We start from the raw sequence: 19620 nt of genomic DNA, 5'->3' as shown, positions 1-19620 counted from the left end.
TTCTTGATTTCTTGCCTTATCGTAAGACCAGTGCCCACCATGTCTTCCAGGTAGTTAATCAGCTCACCCTTTCCTATCAATGTACTTTCCATTGATCAAGGTGCTTGCCTTTTATGCATTCAAATGAGAACTCATAGGACTCACATGCATAATTAACTCAATTGGAATGACATAGAAACAAGATAGTGTCAACACGATAGGCTGTGAACCTCAACTCGTGTGCTAGTGATGAGCGATAAGGTTTATTTTGATTTGTTCTTGAAACCTTTTCAAGACCATTAAGACTCCCACTGACTCATTGACATATAAGATTCTCTTGTCAATAAACATTTATTGACAAACAAATATTCAAGAGTTAGTGTAGCTTTTATCAAGACAAAACACCACATAAAATTGGTCCTAGTTGGTCTTTGTTTTATCCAAGACATCACAACTTTCCAATTTCAAATGTACGAAAATAAGAAAATCCTTTTCCAAATTCTACATTTAATGAATGTTATAAACCTTCTTTAGACTTGTCACTCAATGTCACAATCTTAACACTAAGACTTGTTATTGGAACGAAGTATGATTGACTTTTTGATTTAACCATTTCTTCAATTCTCGATTCCTCTTCTTAGACATACCATTGCACGAAGACTCACTTAGAGGATCAATTGAGATATGGTTCTTAATCATTAAGACTTATCATAAAACATAATAAAAGGTACCCTCCATTCTTCTTAGAATAGAGAAATTTTTATCTTTTTGCCTACTTGATTCTTCTTATTCGTTCTGCTAATGATTTAAACTTTTTCAATCAATTCAGAATTACACTTAATCTTATAAGTATAATCATATTTACTACACCTTTAGTAAATCATGATGAATATCTTTGTTACTCTTGTGGTGGATTTGATCAACACACAACTTTGTGTACTCGATCTCCTAGTCTTTCACTTGACACTTTGTCAATGAATTAGTCTAATTTCCAAATATGAAATTTCTCATTTATCGTGCAACTAAGTTGCATGATTCCAAGTTTCTGTCCAATTGAAACTTGGGTGATGAGAAAATCTCCCTATTTGGTAAATTCTCGACATTTCCACAAACAACATAGTTAAGAATCACATCCACTCGTTGTAGAAATATACGAACATCAATTTTTCATAACGATTTCATTGCATGGAAATAAATAAATAAATAAATGAGTCAAAGAAAAATTTATTTTATTATAAAACAACAGAAAACATTTGTCCTTACGATGCAAAATCAACTGAAAAACTATGTAGTCAAATATTCCTAACAACTCTATCATAACTTTCTAAGCTCAAAATCTAATCTTCAAGTCCATGCGATCGAGATCCATTTCTTTGTGATTAGACTCATCTTGCTCTTTCATCAAACTTTCTCTCTTTTCACTGATCCTGCAAAACATTCAAATGCAATCTTATCACATTATGTATTAAGAATCAACGAATAGGAACTTAATGGAGTTAGATAGTGGATTTTACCTGAAGCACATCCATACTCTTTGACTCTCCCATCTTCTGGACTCTTCAGGCTCTTAGGGCAGACTTGTATCCAACGCCCTTTCACGTGGCAGCAAACGCAGGTCGGTTCTCCTAGAACGTCCTCTGAAGCATGGTTGGTTTACTTTCCCAACAAATATGCTCCATTGCCTTGCCAAATCATTTCTGATTCAGCAGCAATGAGCATGTAAGTTAATTCAATGAGGCTTGCGTCATGATCCATCATATGATACTTTCTTTTGAACTCATTATATGATTCAGGGAGTGACTGTAGAACCCAGTTCACAACCAACTTACTAGGGAATGACGCACCCAACATTATCAACCTATCGATGTGTGATTTCATTCCTAGAACGTGGGCACACACGGGTTTACCATATTCATGTTTCATTTCCAATAGGGCTTTAGTGACATTGAACCTTTCAATTCTTCGATCTTGTGGGTTAGGGAGAATAATTGGAGGAGGTGGAGGAAGTGAAGCATGATTTCTTGTTCCTCGATCGAATCGTGGAATATCATCTTTATGCGGAATGCTTGTTCCACGGGATTTGGGAAGACCATAGTTGTCGTACTTTGAAATCTACAAAACGGGAGAAAAATAAATTCAAGTTAGTTGATTGATTGAGTCCTTAATAAATCACCCAAATGAGATAATAAGGCTAGGACCCAACACTATATTCTACAACTCGGGAGAGGGATGCCGTAACCCAAATTGCAGAACATTTGAAGGTAAGTGAATGACGATTTACTAATTTTCCACCATGAAAAACGAAAAACCAATTAAGTATTAAATGCTTTGAAAACTCCTAGATCCTTTGAGATTCATTGAACTTTTCAATGGCACGTTTAAATCTCGATATGCCCCTCTAGTTTGTGACTGGGATACCGAGGATCACAAAGTGGGTGTGAATAACCATGAAAACTTACATGGTTCCCCCACATGTTACAATCACCTATTCGATGTGCCGGTTAACCACACACGCTCCACCGAACTACGACAAACATTGAGTCACCCTTTGCTACCTTTGCTTAGAACCATTTAGTGTGCCGGTTAACCACACACGTTCCACTAACGTCTTTGCAAGGGTACAAAGTATAATTTCATGGAATTGCATCAATTCACTTTTGCCTAAAGTAACTAAGATTGGGAATTTGTAAAACATTTAGTTACTTTTGTACTTCATTATACTTATAATGGAAGGTTCTGTCCTATCCTACCCGTTCGGCTAACGACCCTCCACTAGTCAAGAGTGCGGTAGGTAAGAGTGGATACCCATTTAATCGCCATTTTATAGGCAATTTCCTTAAACACCCCTTATAGACCAACTTCGTGAATGAGGCCTACTAACGGTAAGACTGACTTTTACTCATACATATATATAATGTTTGACTTTTAATGTTATATATAGTATAGGGTGTACTTTACACTTTTAAAATACAAGTTGGTCTAATTTAAAAATTATGCCTTTAATTTAATTAAATGTAAACCAAAAACTATATGGATTTATTTAATCTCTTTTAATTATACACCTGAATTAATTAATAAAACCATAAGGGTGTGATTTGAACTTTTCAAAACAATACTAGCGTTTTAGAATTTAACATTCCTAAATTAAACTTTTAATCAACTTTTAAATTCCAAAAACTTGAAGGCAAGTTTTGAAACATTTCAAAACATTAAGGTTTAGAATTTAAGTATTTCAAAATCAAACCTTTTAATCAAAATTTAAATTCCAAAACTTGAGGGCAAGTCTTGAAACTTTTCAAAACACAAGGATCAAATAGCAAATAACTTAAATTAAACAATTAATTTAATTATTATCTAATTTGACCTAAAATCAATTACTTGCAAGATAAGTTACCCAATTAATACAAATAATCAAACTTTAATCAAATAAGGAAGTTATTATCTAATCAATTGGTAATTATCTTTTGTTTAATCAATGATACACTCAAAATATGATTAAAATTCGAATTTTAATGACCCAAAACAATTATGGCAAGTATCCATGACCAAAATAGCAAGAAATCCTGAAAACTGCCTCATTCTGACGCTTGAACTCGCCGAGTTCTCCTATGGACTCGCCAAGTAGGAGCCAACTCGCCGAGTCCACACTGGAACTCGCCGAGTTCAGCAGTCAGAAAGCCAAAATTTCGATTTTGCAACAAGAATGAACATGCAAGGCATCAATACAATAGAAACCAATCAAGTCTCTGATACCACTGATGGGATTTAGCTATAAGAACATCCTATGTGCTCATACAAACCCTAATGCTTGGATCTAGGTTTCTCTATTGTACATGCAATTCATCCAAGACTTCAAACCCTATATCTAGCATATGATAATCAATATAACATATGAATTAGGGTTTAGATCATACCTTAATTGTTATGTAGCAATAACAATCTCAAATCCTCTTTGTAATGACTTAGAAAGCTTAGAGTCACAAATGTCACTCCTCTAATGGTTCACAAACACCAAGAGCAAGAGGATGAAGAAAAGAAGAGAAGGAGCCTGCCCAAAACGTGTGGAAACCCTAAGGAACATGTCCACCACGTTTTTAGGGCTTAAGGGTCCTTTATATACATGTAGGCTATTAGGGTTTGAACTAGGAAACCCTAAACTGACTGCTTAAGCCCTAAGCAGCCCATGGACCCTTCTTTAATAAGCCTTGGACGATTTCTAATGGGTTTCCCCATAGAATTCGTCCAACCTTATATTATAAGGTAATGCAAAGCCCAATTGCAATTATCTTATAATTACAATTCCAGTCCCTTAAGTTTAATTAACCTCTTTTGGCCACAAAATTAGTTATCAATTAATTCTTGACTAATAGTAATTAAACAATATGATTTCTCCTTTAATATATTATTCTCATAATATATTAATAAATCATATTTAATCCTTTTTCTCCATAATTCATCCTATCAGGTTGCTTTGGTGAAGGCAACCCAAAAGGACCATGCACCATCGGGTCAAGTACATACCAAAATAGTTATGGACTTAGACATTAATCCAACAACTAGTATATTACAATCCGAACTAAGAACTAAACACGACTTTTAGAAAAATAAGGGTTTTTTTCTAGGATAACATAACTTCTCTTAATCGAACCGTGTAACGAATGGATAACTAAACTATCTCTATAAGAAAATATGGGATTTTCTTGGATAACTACTTTTTCAGAAAACCAAAGGAAACTTGTTCTTTTTCGAAAATAAACCGCTTATGAACTCACCAGCTTTATGCTGATTTTCAAACTGCTTGTATTCTCAGGTCCACATTAGACAGGTACCCAGCGACCCTTTTGGTGAAGACGGAGCACGTAGAAGACACGTCTTTACTTTTGTCCATTTTGGATGTATATATCTATAATCATGTATAACTTTACTTTCAAACAAATGTACATGATTCTATGTAATGTAATGTTTTGCGTTTACTATGCTTACTATGTACATTGGTTGTGATACTACGCATAACGTCACCTCCGCCCCGGAACTTTTCCGCCTTCGGTTTCGGGGTGTGACTGATTGGTATCAGAGCCCTTGTTTATAGTGAACTAAGTATACCAAACCTTACATGGTATAAGACTATGAACACTAAGGGGCCTAAGTGCTCTAAACTAAAAGTATACTTTAAAATATATGTATTTTCAAAAGTATGCAAGTATACCTAACCGCCGAAATCTGTAACTACGAGTAGAACAAAACATAAGTAAATGGGTGTTGGACGCTACGGTTAAACCTGGGCAGTTATGTAGTCGTGTCTAGGGTCAATATAGCCTGATCAACTATATTCATTCGAGACATGGCCAACATGTGCATGGGAGTGACTGTGGTGTTCAGCATGCCTAAAACTTACCCAATACCCAAACGATGAGTCGTCATCGCAGCGAAAACGAAATACTATGGGAGTATTTCTTGAGCCAAATCCTTTATAGAAATCCTCATTCAAGCGTTGCTTCTTAATCATTCCTTTAGCGATAGTTTATCTGCCTTGTTAACTCTTTGATAACTCTTTCCTGCTTTATCGCTTAATAGAATTCTATATCTGTCATATATCTTGATTCAATTCAGAGGACTTACCATCCTCTCTTTCCTGATCTTTTTAGATCAAGATGCCTCCAAGAAAGAGACACAGCTCAAAGAACAACAACCCTCCTCCGCCACCACCTCCTCCTCAATTTGATCCTGTCTTATTCCAGGCAGCTGTTACTGCCGCAGTGGCAGCCGCCATGTCTCAGATGAACTCCGGCGGCTCCGGCGGAGGTACCCAATCCCAGAACCAGGAAGGTAACCAGGGACACCAGAAGGAGTGTTCCTACAAAGACTTTATGAATGCGAAACCCTCATCCTTCGATGGCACTCGAGGTGTTATCGCCCTAACTCGATGGTTCGAGAAAATCGAATCTATTTTCGAAATCTGTGCCTGCTCTGAATCGGATAAGGTGAAGTTTGCCGCCTGCACTTTCACTGATAAAGCCCTGACTTGGTGGAATGGTCGAGTCAAATCTTTAACCCTACCTGTAGCCAATGTTATGAGTTGGGAATCATGAAGGAACTTCTACGTGTGGAGTACTACCCTCGGGGCGAAATGCAGAAATTAGAGCATGAACTCTGGAACCTAAAGATGAAGGGTTCCGATATCGTCGCTTACACATCCAGATTTGATGATTTGGCACTTCTTTGTCCGGGATTGGTTACCCCAGAGAGTAAAAAGATTGAGAGGTTTATCTGGGGTTTGACCCAGCCAACCAAGGGTAATGTCTTGGCTGCAAAGCCAGACACCTACGACAGCGCCAAATGTTTAGCATAGACTCTGATCCACCATAGTGATGACCTTGAGGAAGCAGCCACCACTCCTGAGTCGACAGAGAAGAGTGGTGAGAAAAGAAAATTTTGGAAGAAAAAGAAGAGTCAGCCTTCGCAGGAGTCCTTGAAGAAGCAGCAGACTATGGCAGTCCACGCTGCTACTACCCCTGCCGCTATTTCCGTTGTTGGTTCCTCAGCCCAAGCACCTATCACCGGATATACTGGTACCCTCCCGTGGTGCAATAGGTGCAGTTACCACCATCGTATCCCTGGTCCATGTCGTGAATTTTTTTGTAAAAACTGTGACTAGGAGGGTCACCTTGCTCGAAGTTGCAGAACACCAACCCAATCAACCAATCAAGCTTCCGGAGCGGGTATCGGTTAGACCTGCTACGGTTGCGATGAAGTTGGGCATTACAAGCGAAACTGCCCCAAGGTAGCAACAACTGGCAACACCAGGAGAGTCCTAGCTATGGGACAAGATGAGGCAGCCGCCGACCACACCGTTGCCACAGGTATATTCCTCCTCGACAACTCTTATGCCTGTAATCCTTTTCGATTCTAGTGCTGAAAGAAAATTTGTTAGTTATGCATTCAAACACCTTCCTAAACTTAGTCCTTCGTTAGTAACCGAAACGTTTACTTTCGAAATGGCTAACAATGAGAAAGAGAACACTAACGACATATCCATAGGTTGTATCCTTACTCTAGACGATTATTCCTTTCCATTCGACCTAATGCCAATTTTTCATGTAGAGCTTTGATGTTATCATTGGCATGGATTGACTGAGTCCAATCATACTGATATTCTTGGTTCGAAAAGGCCATCCGTCTCAATCTCCCCTCTGACCCGACTCTCATGATCTGCGGCTACAAACTTAATTCCAATTTTCGCATCATTTCGTGCATCAAAGCTTAAAAAGTTTCCCCGAAAGGAGTGTCATGCATTCCTAGTCCATGTGATCAACGAGAAACAGGAAGTTAAAGACCTCGAGAGCATCCCCGAAGTCTGCAACTTTCTGATGTCTCTCCTGAAGAGCTCCTGAGAATTCCTCCCGAACGTCAAGTCGAGTTTCGCATCGACCTAATTCCTAGAGCTACCCCTGTAGCTAAGTCTCCGTGAGGATGATGTTTCCAAGACAGCGTTTAGGACTCGATATGGTCACTACGAGTTCGTGGTGGTGCCCTTCGGTCAAACCACTTTCCCTGGTCATGTAGTAAGCGATGAAGACATACCCGTGGACCCTTCCAAAAATTCAAGGCAATAGAAAATTAGTCGGCACCGAAGACACCTACAGGAATCCGTCAATTCGTGGTTCTCGCCGGCTATTATCGCAGATCCACCCAGAAATTTCTTCCAGAATCATCAAACCCTTACCTACTCTAATACATAAAGATGTACCCTCTTGTTGGAGATTGCGTCATGTTGGAGGTCTTACCCTGGAAAGGCATGATATGCTTTGGAAAGCGTGGAAAAACTTCACCAGAGGTACATCGCACCTTTGTAGATCCTCGCCAAAATTGGACCCATGGCCTACAAACTTTGTCTATCTCAAGAGCTTAGTAGTATCCATCCTGTCTTCCATGTCTCGAATCTTTAGAAGTGCCTACCCGAAGAATACCTAGTAATCCCTCCTGACGAGATCGAGATCAACGAAAACTTAAACTTCCTAGAAGAACAAATCGAGAACATGGATTGAGAGATCAAATGTACGAAACAAAGCCGCATCCCGATAGTGAAGGTTCGCTGAAATGTCAAGCGGGGACCCGAATTCACTTGGGAGCGCGAAGACCCAATGCAGCAGAAATATCCTCATCTCTTTCCAAATTCATGAATTTTATCTTAATTTTGAATTTCGGGATGAAATTCCCTCTAACTGGGGGATAATGTGACAACCCGAAGTTAGTTGCATCGCCGTAACTTGTTTCCGCCCATTAAACCCGTCTTTAGCGAATTTTTCCGATTTCGTTTTCAAATTAAGTCATTTAATTTGAGACTTTTATTATGAATTAATGGGTATCCAAACACATTAGAAAGACATGAAATCATCCCAAATTATTAATTTAGGAAATTTTAGTTTCGACCACGACGGGTTACGACAAATTAATCGGGTACGACCAAAAGCACCGTTTAACGTCGGTATCGGGTAGAACTCCACCGGGCCACAAACTCAACCCCTATATAAGGGATTGAGTGACATCATTTTGAAGCTTTTTCCTCTCTCTTAAAACACTTTCTCTCACTACTCTCTCTCTAAAAATCCGATTTTGATCCAAAAACCCCCTTTCAAGCTTCAAATTGGTAAGCAATCTATCCTAGCTTATTGTTAAGCTTTCTTATCATGAAAATCTATGTTTGAATCACCCAAAACACTCAAGAACAAGAGTTTATGGTTTAAGAACCCTTCCAAAACCGTGAACACCCCTAAAGCGGGTTTTGAAGCCCCAAAACCCTTCTAAATCACTCCTAGTGCTTAGATATGGCTTAGAAACTTGCACGCATGAGCTTAGGACCCCAAAATCTTACCATTTGAGGTATGGACAAGAGTTTACGGACCAAGAACATGCTTGGACTGTAAAACCTCATTCATGGACCATAAACACCTTTTTAAGGTGTTAAATTGGCCTTAAACACCTCCAAAAGCTTCCATGAGTTTCCATGAGTGCATAGAACCTTATATTCCTTCATGAGATGCACCAAAACATACACAAATGAGTCAAACTTGAGTTTACAGCCCAATAACATCCTTGGACCATAAACACCCCTTCCTAGACCATAAACACCCCCGAAGGGTGTTAAAGTGCCTTTAACACCTTGTATGGCTTGGAATTGGACCTAGAACTTTGTATGCTTAACCTACAACCACTAAAACGCATGATTCATGGACGAAAATGAGTTTAAGGTAGTAAACTCATGTGTTTAAGGTAGTAAACTTCCCAAGAACATCTTCATAAACCGTAAACTCCTTTTCCAAGGCCATTTCAAGTCCCGATCACTTCCTAAGCTATGGAATCAACCCTAGAACCTTCCTTTGTGCATTGTAAGACCATTTAGCATCCAAGAACACACCACCCATGAGTTTATGGCCGTAAACTCATAGAGATATGGTCATTGGACCGTAAACTCCCCTAAGGGCTTACTCTTGAAGAGTAAACTCTGTATTTAGGCTCTACACACCCTTAGATGCTACCCGGACCACTCCTAACACTTGAATTAAAGTGTTTTCACGCCTAGGAGTGTTTATTCATTTTAATTAGTAGATCAAGGTCTAATTAGATACATTTTATGTATCTCTTCATATTACATAGGAATCTCGTGCGTTTGCAAGCCCCGAACTGACGTTTGGCATCCAAACCGACACGTTCCTCGACTGGTGAGTTCATACCCCTACTCCTTTTTCCGTGTTTTCAAATGTTTTCAGGGGGAATACAAGAAAAAGTACAAGGAAATCTTGTACTCAAACTTATTATTTTCTGTTCAAATGTTTCATATTTTGTATGCTTTTAATATCAAAAAACCGTATTAACCAACAGTTTGACTTGCAGAGTTAGTCTTCATACTAAACGAGAAAATCATTATAAAATGTTATAATACATGTTATATTTTATAATCTACAAAGAATCCATGCTAATCATTAATAGAGTATTTGCTAATAAAGTACGTCTTTGGATATCGTTAGAGTTCGAAAACATGTCGAAGATACGCCCTTGGATATCGACAGATCTTCGAATATATGTCTAATGTATGCCTTTAGATAGTACCAGAACTTCGAAAACATAGTTAGTACATGCCTTTGGATGGCACCAAAACTTTAAAAATACAGCTAGTGTACGCGTTGAGTGTCACCGAAGTTTTGAAAATAATTCAGAAGTACGCCTTTAGATATCGACAAAGTTTCGAAAATATATACGCCTTTGGATGTCGACAGAACTTCGGAAATACGTTTAAAGCACGCCTTTGGACTAAACATGACTTTTAGGGAAATAAGGGTTTTTTCCTGGGATAACATAACTGCTCTTAATCGAACTGTGTAACGAATGGATAACTAAACTATCTCTATAAGAAAATATGGGAATTTCTTGGATAACAACTTTTTCAGAAAACCAAAGGAAACGTGTTCTTTTTCGAAAGTAAACCTCTTATGAACTCACCCGACTATGCTGATTTTCAAACTACTTGTATTCTCAAGTCCACATTAGACAGGTACCCATCGACCCTTTTGGCGAAGACGGAGCACGTAGAAGACACGTCTTTACTTTTGTTCATTTTGGATGTATATACTATAATCATGTATAACTTTACTTTCAAAAAAATGTAAATGATTCTATGTAATGTAATGTTTTGTGTTTACTATGCTTACTATGTATATTGGTTGTGATACTATGCATGACGTCACCTCCGCCCCGGAACGTTTCCGCCATCGGTTTTGGGGCGTGACATATGGGCCCGTACTACTGAAAGCACAGGACCCATACGCGTATCGAGGAAGCCACAACCTCTAGGGTTGGGTTGGGAGTTGGTTCCTGGGGTTCTGGGAGAGCATATGATATCTTGCGATATCATTTTTGTATGGTGGTTACGAGGCATGCTGGGAGTGGATCCAAATCAAGATCGGGAGCAGGAGAAGTCGGTTAGGGTGGGTCAGCGCCGCCCGAGATCATTGGTCTGATAGGTTCAGACGAGTTGGATGCTAGGATTCGTGAGATCATGAATGATGAGGTTGATGCGTTGTTCCGGGCCGAGTTGCCGGAATTTTTTGGGTCGATCGAGACCGCCATGGTCGAGTATTTTGATGAGCGCTATGCAGCTCTTACAGAGATAGCGGCCGTGGCAGCCGCATCGGTTGTGGCAATGGCAGATGGAGGAACCGGTCGAGGTTTTCTTTATCGGGACTTCGATAATACGAAGCCTCCTACTTTTGATGGAGTTCAGGATCCGATCATGGCTAGGAGGTGGTTATCGGACGTGGAGGGTTGTTACTTCACGTGTTCATGCCCTGTGGATCAGAGGGTGAGGTGTGCTCTGAACCTTTTAAGGATCGGGGCAAAGGATTGGTAGGGGTTGACTACGGGATTGTATTCTGATGCGCAGTGGGCTACGGTTTATTGGGAGAATTTCTGGAAGATGTTCACTACCCGTTATGTTCCATGGGTTGAGAGGGAGAGGTTGGCCCAGGAGTTCTTGGAACTGGAGCAGGATTCGGAGTCGGTGACGGAGATCACCAGGATGTTCAATGAGAGAGCGATGTTTTGCCATGAGGTTGTTTCGGAGCGGAGTTAGATGCTCTGATATTTAAGTATGCTTAAAAAGGGATATCAGGCAGTTTGTGTCTACGCAGAGGTGCGAGACCTTACTGGAGTTGCAGGAGGCCGCTCGGCGGCATGAGGTGGATATTGAGTTACAGTTCAGAGAGCAGAGGCAGGCCCCGGTGCAGTCGCAGCCGGCGCCGAAAAGGTCCAAGACCGTTGATTCCAGGTTGGACAGTCAGAGCGGCCGTACTTGTGGGAAGTGCGAGAAGGGTCATACCAGAGCTTGTAGGTCCGATGGTGCAAGCCGTAAGAGCGGGAGAGTGGGGAATTATGTGAGGGAGTGCCGCCAGTCAGCCCCGGTTCAGGATATGAGGGCCAACTATCCACAACTTGTTTTTAGGCTAGTGTAGGTTCCAACACTGGCCACTTTGAGGACTACTATGAGGAGGTCAGGGCAGAGCCAGATGCAGCTGCGAGTATGTTTTCATCTTGTTATCTTGTCATCTTGTGGTTATTATGGAGTATTGTATATCTGCTAGTCTCGTTTGCATGATTCATGGTATTGTATTCGTTCGTCCCTTTGCTGGGTTTATCGTATGATTGAGGGTTTTGGTTTTGGGAGTCTTAGTTGGTTATCATCCATGGGGATTGTTGGTGGAAATTAGGCTTTTGGTCTGGATGTCGGGTATAGCATTAGCAATTTGAGGAGTGTTCAGCTGAGGATTGAACTCCCTTAGAGTTCGAGATGTGCGATGACGGGATGTGATTTCGTGAAGGTTGCTCGTTTTAGAAGAAATCAGTTCATGGATAAGGGGAATATGTTGTGTGAGGTTGTTAAGTGATGTCGGTTGGGTCACCGGTGTTTGGAAGTCAGTGCTCTAAGTGGCGAGAATTGGAAATTCTCAGGACGATTGATAAGCGTTAGAGTTTGATTAGCTGTTTAGGATCCAACAGTGTTTTAGTCAGCCAAGAGTGTGGGCTGGTATGAGTAATTGGCAGATCGATGGGGTGGAGTACAGACCAAGGATTCCAGATAGGGTGTTTGGTTGTTGTGAGGCCTAGGATTTGGCCGGGATCTGGGTATATAGAATGGAGTTGGAGTTCGGAACCTCTAGAGGGCTAGAACAGTATGTGCGGGAGAGATTCCCCAGGGAGGATAGTTCGTGATGATATATGATAATTTGATCGGTCCGAATAGAGTGAAGGCCGGAAGGCGTATCAGTTAGACCGAAGGCCGGAAGGCGTATCAGTTAGGCTGAAGGCTCTGGAGGGATAGTTCAGCCACACTGAAAGTTCTGAGAGTGGTTCAGGGTGGCTGCAGGTCTGGAAGGGCGGTTCAGTCATGCTCAAACTCTAAATGTGTTGTTAGATCTATATGAGGAGATAGATTAAGTATACCACGATGCTTTAGATATCAGTAGGTCTGGCCCCGTGTATGGATCAGGTTAGTAGAAGGAAGTGCATGGACTCGAGAGTCCTTGCGAGCAGATTTAGAGCATGTGTGATGCATGGGATAGTGGTTACCCTTCAAGGGAATGGTGTAGGTTGGAGTGTAAGCACCGTGACACTAGCTGAAGTAACAAGGCGATCAGGAAGACTTCCTTAGGTAAGGAAAAGGAAAGGTATGTAGCTCCGAGGGGGAGTGTTGGGTCACGAAGGTGAAAGCAGTAGCGAGAATGAAGGGTTGAAAGTATGTCAATACGGTGTTTGCGCATTGTGATTGTGCCAGTGGTATGGCAGTACATTTGAGTTGGATGTCTGCCGAGGCTAGAAAGCAAGCCTTGGTAAAGTTGGGAGGTTGCCAGAGTTGGGGGACCGGGGGGTCCCAATGAGACACAATTAGTGAAAGGATTCCTGGTAACGTAGAACAAGAGGAGTTCAGAAGAGATGTAAGGATAGAATCTTGGATTCTCAGGGTGGTTGTGATCAGGAGCTTATGATGTAGTGGTAATTCATCCTGGGGGATGTCTGAGGGCGTATTTAGTGTGTCGGGTTTTTCCAAACCCGAGGGTGCTGGAGCAAGTTCAGCATGTGTATGTGATTGCGGAAGAGAACTCATGGGAGTTGCTTGGGAGCTGAAGGATGTACCATCCTATCAGCTCGGAAAGAAACAAGTTGGATTCGGAAAGGACAGTGGGATAAGTCCCAGAAGTGAATTCGAGAAAGGATATACCCGTCGAGGAAAGGGGTAGCAGCCTGGTACCGGGTCAGGACCCGGTGGTCCAGGGTAATGTCTAGCTTCGTAAGGGTCAAGTGATTGTTGTGTTTTCGAGTGATGAAAGTATCATGGGGTGATTATTGGTTAATAAGGGTTGTTAACAGAGATAGAAGCCGGTGGCCGACTTGAATCAGTTGTCGTAACTCTGGCAGAGGAAAGTTGGACTTTATAGAGGTTCGATAGCAGTGTTTGGAGGAACCTGGGTAGGTCGATACCAGGAGGTGCATTGTGGGAGTAATTTTTGGTATTGAGTGTTGCATCAGGCTTCGAGGACGAAGCCTAATCTAAGTGGGGGAGAATTGGAACATCCCAAGTTCAAAAATGCATGTTCAGGGTTGAAAGTGTAGATAAGGATGGTCAACTCGGCGAGTCCATGGGTAGACTCAGCGAGTTGAGTCGCGATTCTGGTTGCGTGTTAAGTGGCCAACTCGACGAGTCAGCTGCTGGACTCGGCGAGTTGGTGCTGAAGAGAGAAAAACCCTAGTCTTCGGGATTTCACCCAATTTAAAGGACTTAATGTCCTCCCCTCAGTCCCCGTAGCCCCTTTGAAGTCCAAAAAACCCTAGATCCGTTGGTGAGAGCATTGGAGAGAAAATTGGAGCTTTGAGAGGTGATTGGTGAAGAGATTTTGAAGATTAAGAGGGTTGGAGTAAGGGGCTTTGCAGAGATTGGGATTATTCTTCAGTTGGAGCTTTCTGTTGAGGTAATAATTCGTTACTTGAGCTTTTGTGCATCTAGATCTATCATTTGTGGAAGTTTTGGGAGCATATCTATTGTTATGTCGGGTTTAGAGGTTGGATCTGAGGTTGCTACCTCAGATCTGGGATTGAGATAATCTAGAAGTGCATAAAGTCCCTGTCCTTGAGTTTTTGGTGAAGCCTTCTTGTCCCAAACCATAGTCTAGAGTGTGTATGGCTTAGATTTCTTTGGATTCACGTAAAGGTTGCCACTTTACGTGATGGATGGCTTGTAGAAGAGTAGATCTATGGATTGGAGCCCCTGCATGGCTTGGAAAGCCTCTGTATGGATTGAGAACTTGTGGTACTCGGCGAGTCACATGGGTGTACTCGGCGAGTTGCTTGAAGATAGGCAGGAACTCGACGAGTTGGAAGAACAACTCGGCGAGCTTGTTGAGGATAGCCTCGGACTGGGCGAGTCTGTTCTTAGACTCCGCGAGTCTGGTCTAGGAGTCCTAACCTTTTCTGGTTGTGCTGTTAACCGGTGATTCAAGGGATGACTCGGTGAGTCGAGTGTGGAAGGACTCAGAGTTGTTGGACTCGGCGAGTCTTGGGGCGACTCAGCGAGTTGAGTCGAGATATGGGAGTTTTCAGAGCATCGGGACTCGACGGGTAAGCGTGTTGACTCGGCAAGTAGAGTTAGTCAGGAAGGTTGACTTTGACTGAGGACTTGACTTTGACCAAGGGTTGACCAGTTTGACTTCCAGGGGTGTTTTGGTAATTATTGGTGTTTATTGGTTTGGTCATTTGGTAAGAATCAGTAGTGGAGTTCGTGTTGGTGGTCGGAGCAGCGTGGTCTTAATCCTTCAAGTCAGCAGTTGCAGGTGAGTTATTCTCACTATACTGATAGGGTGTAAGGCACCAAGGCCGACCTTTTACCGGATGGAAAGCCGGGTAGTTGTTTGTTACTTATTTGCGGAGTTATGTTACGATATGAGCATGAGATATACGTGTGACTGGAAGATCTTATATGCTATGGATAAGTTATATATGATATGTGATCCCTATGAGTCGAGATGCGATATGAGTATGAGTTATATGTGTGACCGGAAGGTCTTTTATGCTATGAAGAGTATGCGATATATGTTGGTAGATGATATGTGATTTGTATATGTTATGTATGAATAGTATGTTATGGACGAAGGTGTTATGTGCTAGGAAGAGTATGAGATATATGTTGTTAAGTGTTATGAGAGCAGTATGTGTTATGTTACGATATGAGAAACATGTTACCGACCGGAAGGTCATCATGTTAGATGCGGTTATATGATATGTATGTGCTATGTGTGTCATGTATGATAAGGACCGGAAGGTTAAGATGATATTTATTTATGTGCTATGTATGCTATGTATGGACCGGAAGGTTAGGATGATATTTATATATGTGCTATGTATGCTATGTATGGTAAGGACCGGAAGGTTAATATGATATGGACCGGAAGGTCAACAGAGATAAGGGATGGAAATCCCCTGAGACATTCGTATCGGAAGATCCCATGGAACTATGGCCTGGGAAGGCATATGTGCTGTTATGGCCTGGAAGGGAGTTTGTGATGTATGTAGTTTTTTTGGGGGTAACTCACTAAGCTTTCGAGCTTACAGTTTTCAGTGTATTGTTTCAGGTACTTCAGGAGATCGTGGCAAGGCAAACGCGTGATCGTACCGCTCCTCATGTTTATGTTTTATGAAGTGGTTTTGGGAATACTCTGATAATAAATGTATTAAAAACCTTTTTGTCATGATTTAATGTATATGGGTTGTTTTTGAAAAGTTTAAATTTCTTGTGAATTTTCACAGTGTTACAAGTTGGTATTAGAGCCTTGGTTTGAGTGAATTAGAGGAATATTCGTGTAAATCCAGTCTCAAATCAAGGAGAGTTTTCAAAAGAGAATTTAAAATGGTTTTCAAAATGAGTAAAAGAGGACGCAGAGGTACGATCAGCCGGAGCCAGTAAGTAACCCCAAAATACCATACAAGATATTTGTTTTTGAGATATGATAGAACATCATGCTAGTACTAGGCTAGGGATCTTCAGGAATTTCATGATAGAGTTGCCCTATTCATAATGCCTGCTAGCCTAGGGTTTCTTTCTGTATGAGATTCCCAATGTTCCTCTAGGGGTGAGGGTTGAGTGTCTATTATGTATGATCATCACTAGGGTGTTGTGGTGATACTTGATATAAATATGGGTAGGTGTGGAAGGTAGTATGGGCCCGTACTACTGAAAGCAGAGGACCCATACGCGTATTGAGGAAGCCACAACCTCTAGGGTTGGGTTGGGAGTTGGTTCTCGGGGTTCTGGGAGAGCATATGATATCTTGCGATATCATTTCTGTATGGTGGTTACGAGGCATGCTGGGAGTGGATTCGTATCAGGATTGGGTGTAGGAGAAGGCGGTCAGGGTGGGTCAGCGCCGTCTGAGATCATTGGTCCGATGATTTCAGACGATTTGGATGCTAGGATTTGTGAGATCCTGCATGATGAGGTTGCTGCGTTGTTCCGAGCCAAGTTGCCAGAACTGTTTGGGTCGATCGAGACCGCCATGGTCGAGTATTTTGATGAGCGCTATGCAGCTCTTACAGAGACAGCGGCCGCGGCAGGTGGAGGAACCAGTCGAGGTTTTCTGTATCTGGACTTCGATAATACGAAGCCTCCTACTTTTGATGGAGTTTAGGATCCGATCATTGCTAGGAGGTGGTTGTCGGACGTGGAGGGTTGTTTCTTCACGTGTTCATGCCCTGCGGATCAGAGGGTGAGGTGTGCTTTGAACCTTTTAAGGCTCTGGGCAAAGGATTGGTGGAGGTTGACTACGGGATTGTATTCTGATGCACAACAGGCTGCGATTTCTTAGGAGCAGTTCTGAAAGATGTTCATTACCCGTTATGTTCCACAAGTTGAGAGGGAGAGGTTGGCCCAGGAGTTCTTGGAACCGGAGCAGGATTCGGAGTCGGTGACGGAGATCACCAGGATGTTTACTGAGATGGCGATGTTTTGCCCTGAGATTGTTTCGCAGTGGAGTCAGATGCTCTGATATCTAAGTATGCTTAAAAAGGTATATCAGGCAGTTTGTGTCCACGCAGAGGTGCGAGACCTTACTGGAGTTGCAGGAGGCTGCTAGGCGGCGTGAGTTGGAGATTGAGTTACAGTTGAGAGAGCAGAGGCAGGCCCCGGTGCAGTCGCAGCCGACGCCGAAACGGTCCAAGACCGTTGATTCCAGGTTGGACAGTCAGAGTGGCCGTACTTGTGGGAAGTGCGAGAAGGGTCATACCGGAGCTTGTAGGTCCAATGGTGCAAGCCGCAAGAGCGGGAGAGTGGGGCATTATGCGACGGATTGCCGCCAGTCAGCCCCGGTTCAGGATATGAGGGCCAACTATCCACAACTTGTTTTTAGGCTAGTGTAGGTTCCAATACTGGCCACTTTGAGGACTACTATGAGTAGGTCAGGGCAGAGCCAGATGCAGTTGCGAGTATGTTTTCATCTTGTTATCTTGTTATCTTGTGGTTATTATGGAGTATTGTATATCTGCTAGTCTCGTTTGCATGATTCATGGTATTGTATTCGTTCGTCCTTTTGTTGGGTTTATCGTATGATTGAGGGTTTTGGTTTTGGGAGTCTTAGTTGGTTATCATCCATGGGGATTGTTGGTGGAAATTAGGCTTTTGGTCTGGATGTCGGGTATAGCATTTGCAATTTAAGGAGTGTTCATGTAACGACCCAATTTTCACGTCCAAAAATTTCGTTTTTAAAACATTACTTTTAGAAAACATCACAATTAAAACATTGCTTAATTAAACCATTTACAATGAAAACCAAACTTGAAATCCATAATAGTTAAACAATCAAAATATCAGAGTATCAATCCCAGGATAAACTCATAAGTGCGGAAACAAGGAGTGTGTGTGATGAGCCGCTACCGCGCCTGCTCCTTCCCCTTGGCTGAAGAGGTACCTGAAACAACAACTGAAAAACGTAAGCACAAAGCTTAGTGAGTTCGCCCATAGTACCACATACCATACAAGCATATAACATACCACATTCAGCTAGGAGTTACGGGCCTCGCCCACACTCATGAAGATACGGGCCCTGCCCAAACTTTGCTAGCCGGGAGATACGGACCTCGCCCACACTCTACTATCTAGGAGATACGGGCCTAGCCCACACTCCACCCTCGGAGAGAGACGGGCCTTGCCCACACTAAACCGCTAACCCATAACATACAAGTATCACACAGACAACAAGTACGGACAACTCTAGCATACTGGCACGTATATCATAATCGACTAAACCAAGAGATACGGGCTCGGCCCACACTCTCGTGTTAACATTTCGTCTACACGGGTCGGCCTTGGTGCCTTAGACTCGTTCCTACTGGGAGGAGAACTCACCTCGAAGTAGCTGCTGGGCTGTGTGGGAATTGACTGTCTGCTGCTGCCGCTGCTCCGGAAATCCCTCGGCTATCATTCCCACAAAACACTCAATCAAACATTGTTAACTGACCCTCGGGCAAATTGACCATTATACCCTTGGTCAAGTTAATAGTCAAGGCCAGAGTCAACTTTCGGTTGACCCGACTCGCCGAGTTGGCTCTCCAACTCGCCGAGTCTTTGTCCAAACAATTGTTCTGCAACCCGTCTCTACTCGTCGAGTCGGGCGTTGACTCGACGAGTTCTCCTTCTAAGCTGATGTCCAAGTCCTTCATCCTACTCGCCGAGTTGTATGAACAACTCGCCGAGTTCATCTTCATCTGATGAACAAGTTATGTTGTGACTCGCCGATTCGTATGAACAACTTGCCGAGTCTGTTCTTAATCTAAGGAGATTGCCTTGAACTCGCCGAGTCAAGGCAATGACTCGCCGAGTTCCTTCATGGATGAGCTCGGCTTCCAACTCACTAAGTCGCACCCCGACTCACTACTCACACTCGATACTACAAAAAGGAGACAAACTCGGAGACTCACGAGCAGACTCGCCGAGTCGTTGCTATGCAGTCACTAAATACGCGGTTTTGCTCCATTCCAGTCCATGCCATTCACAGATCCGGGTTCCTAGAGCATGAATAACACGTAAAGTTTCCAACTTTACGTGTAGAT

Source organism: Lactuca sativa, chromosome 3, assembly GCF_002870075.4.
Source record: "Lactuca sativa cultivar Salinas chromosome 3, Lsat_Salinas_v11, whole genome shotgun sequence".
Classification (NCBI taxonomy): Eukaryota; Viridiplantae; Streptophyta; class Magnoliopsida; order Asterales; family Asteraceae; genus Lactuca; species Lactuca sativa.
The sequence above is the reverse complement of the archived record's forward strand: the minus strand, read 5'-3'. Positions refer to the sequence as shown.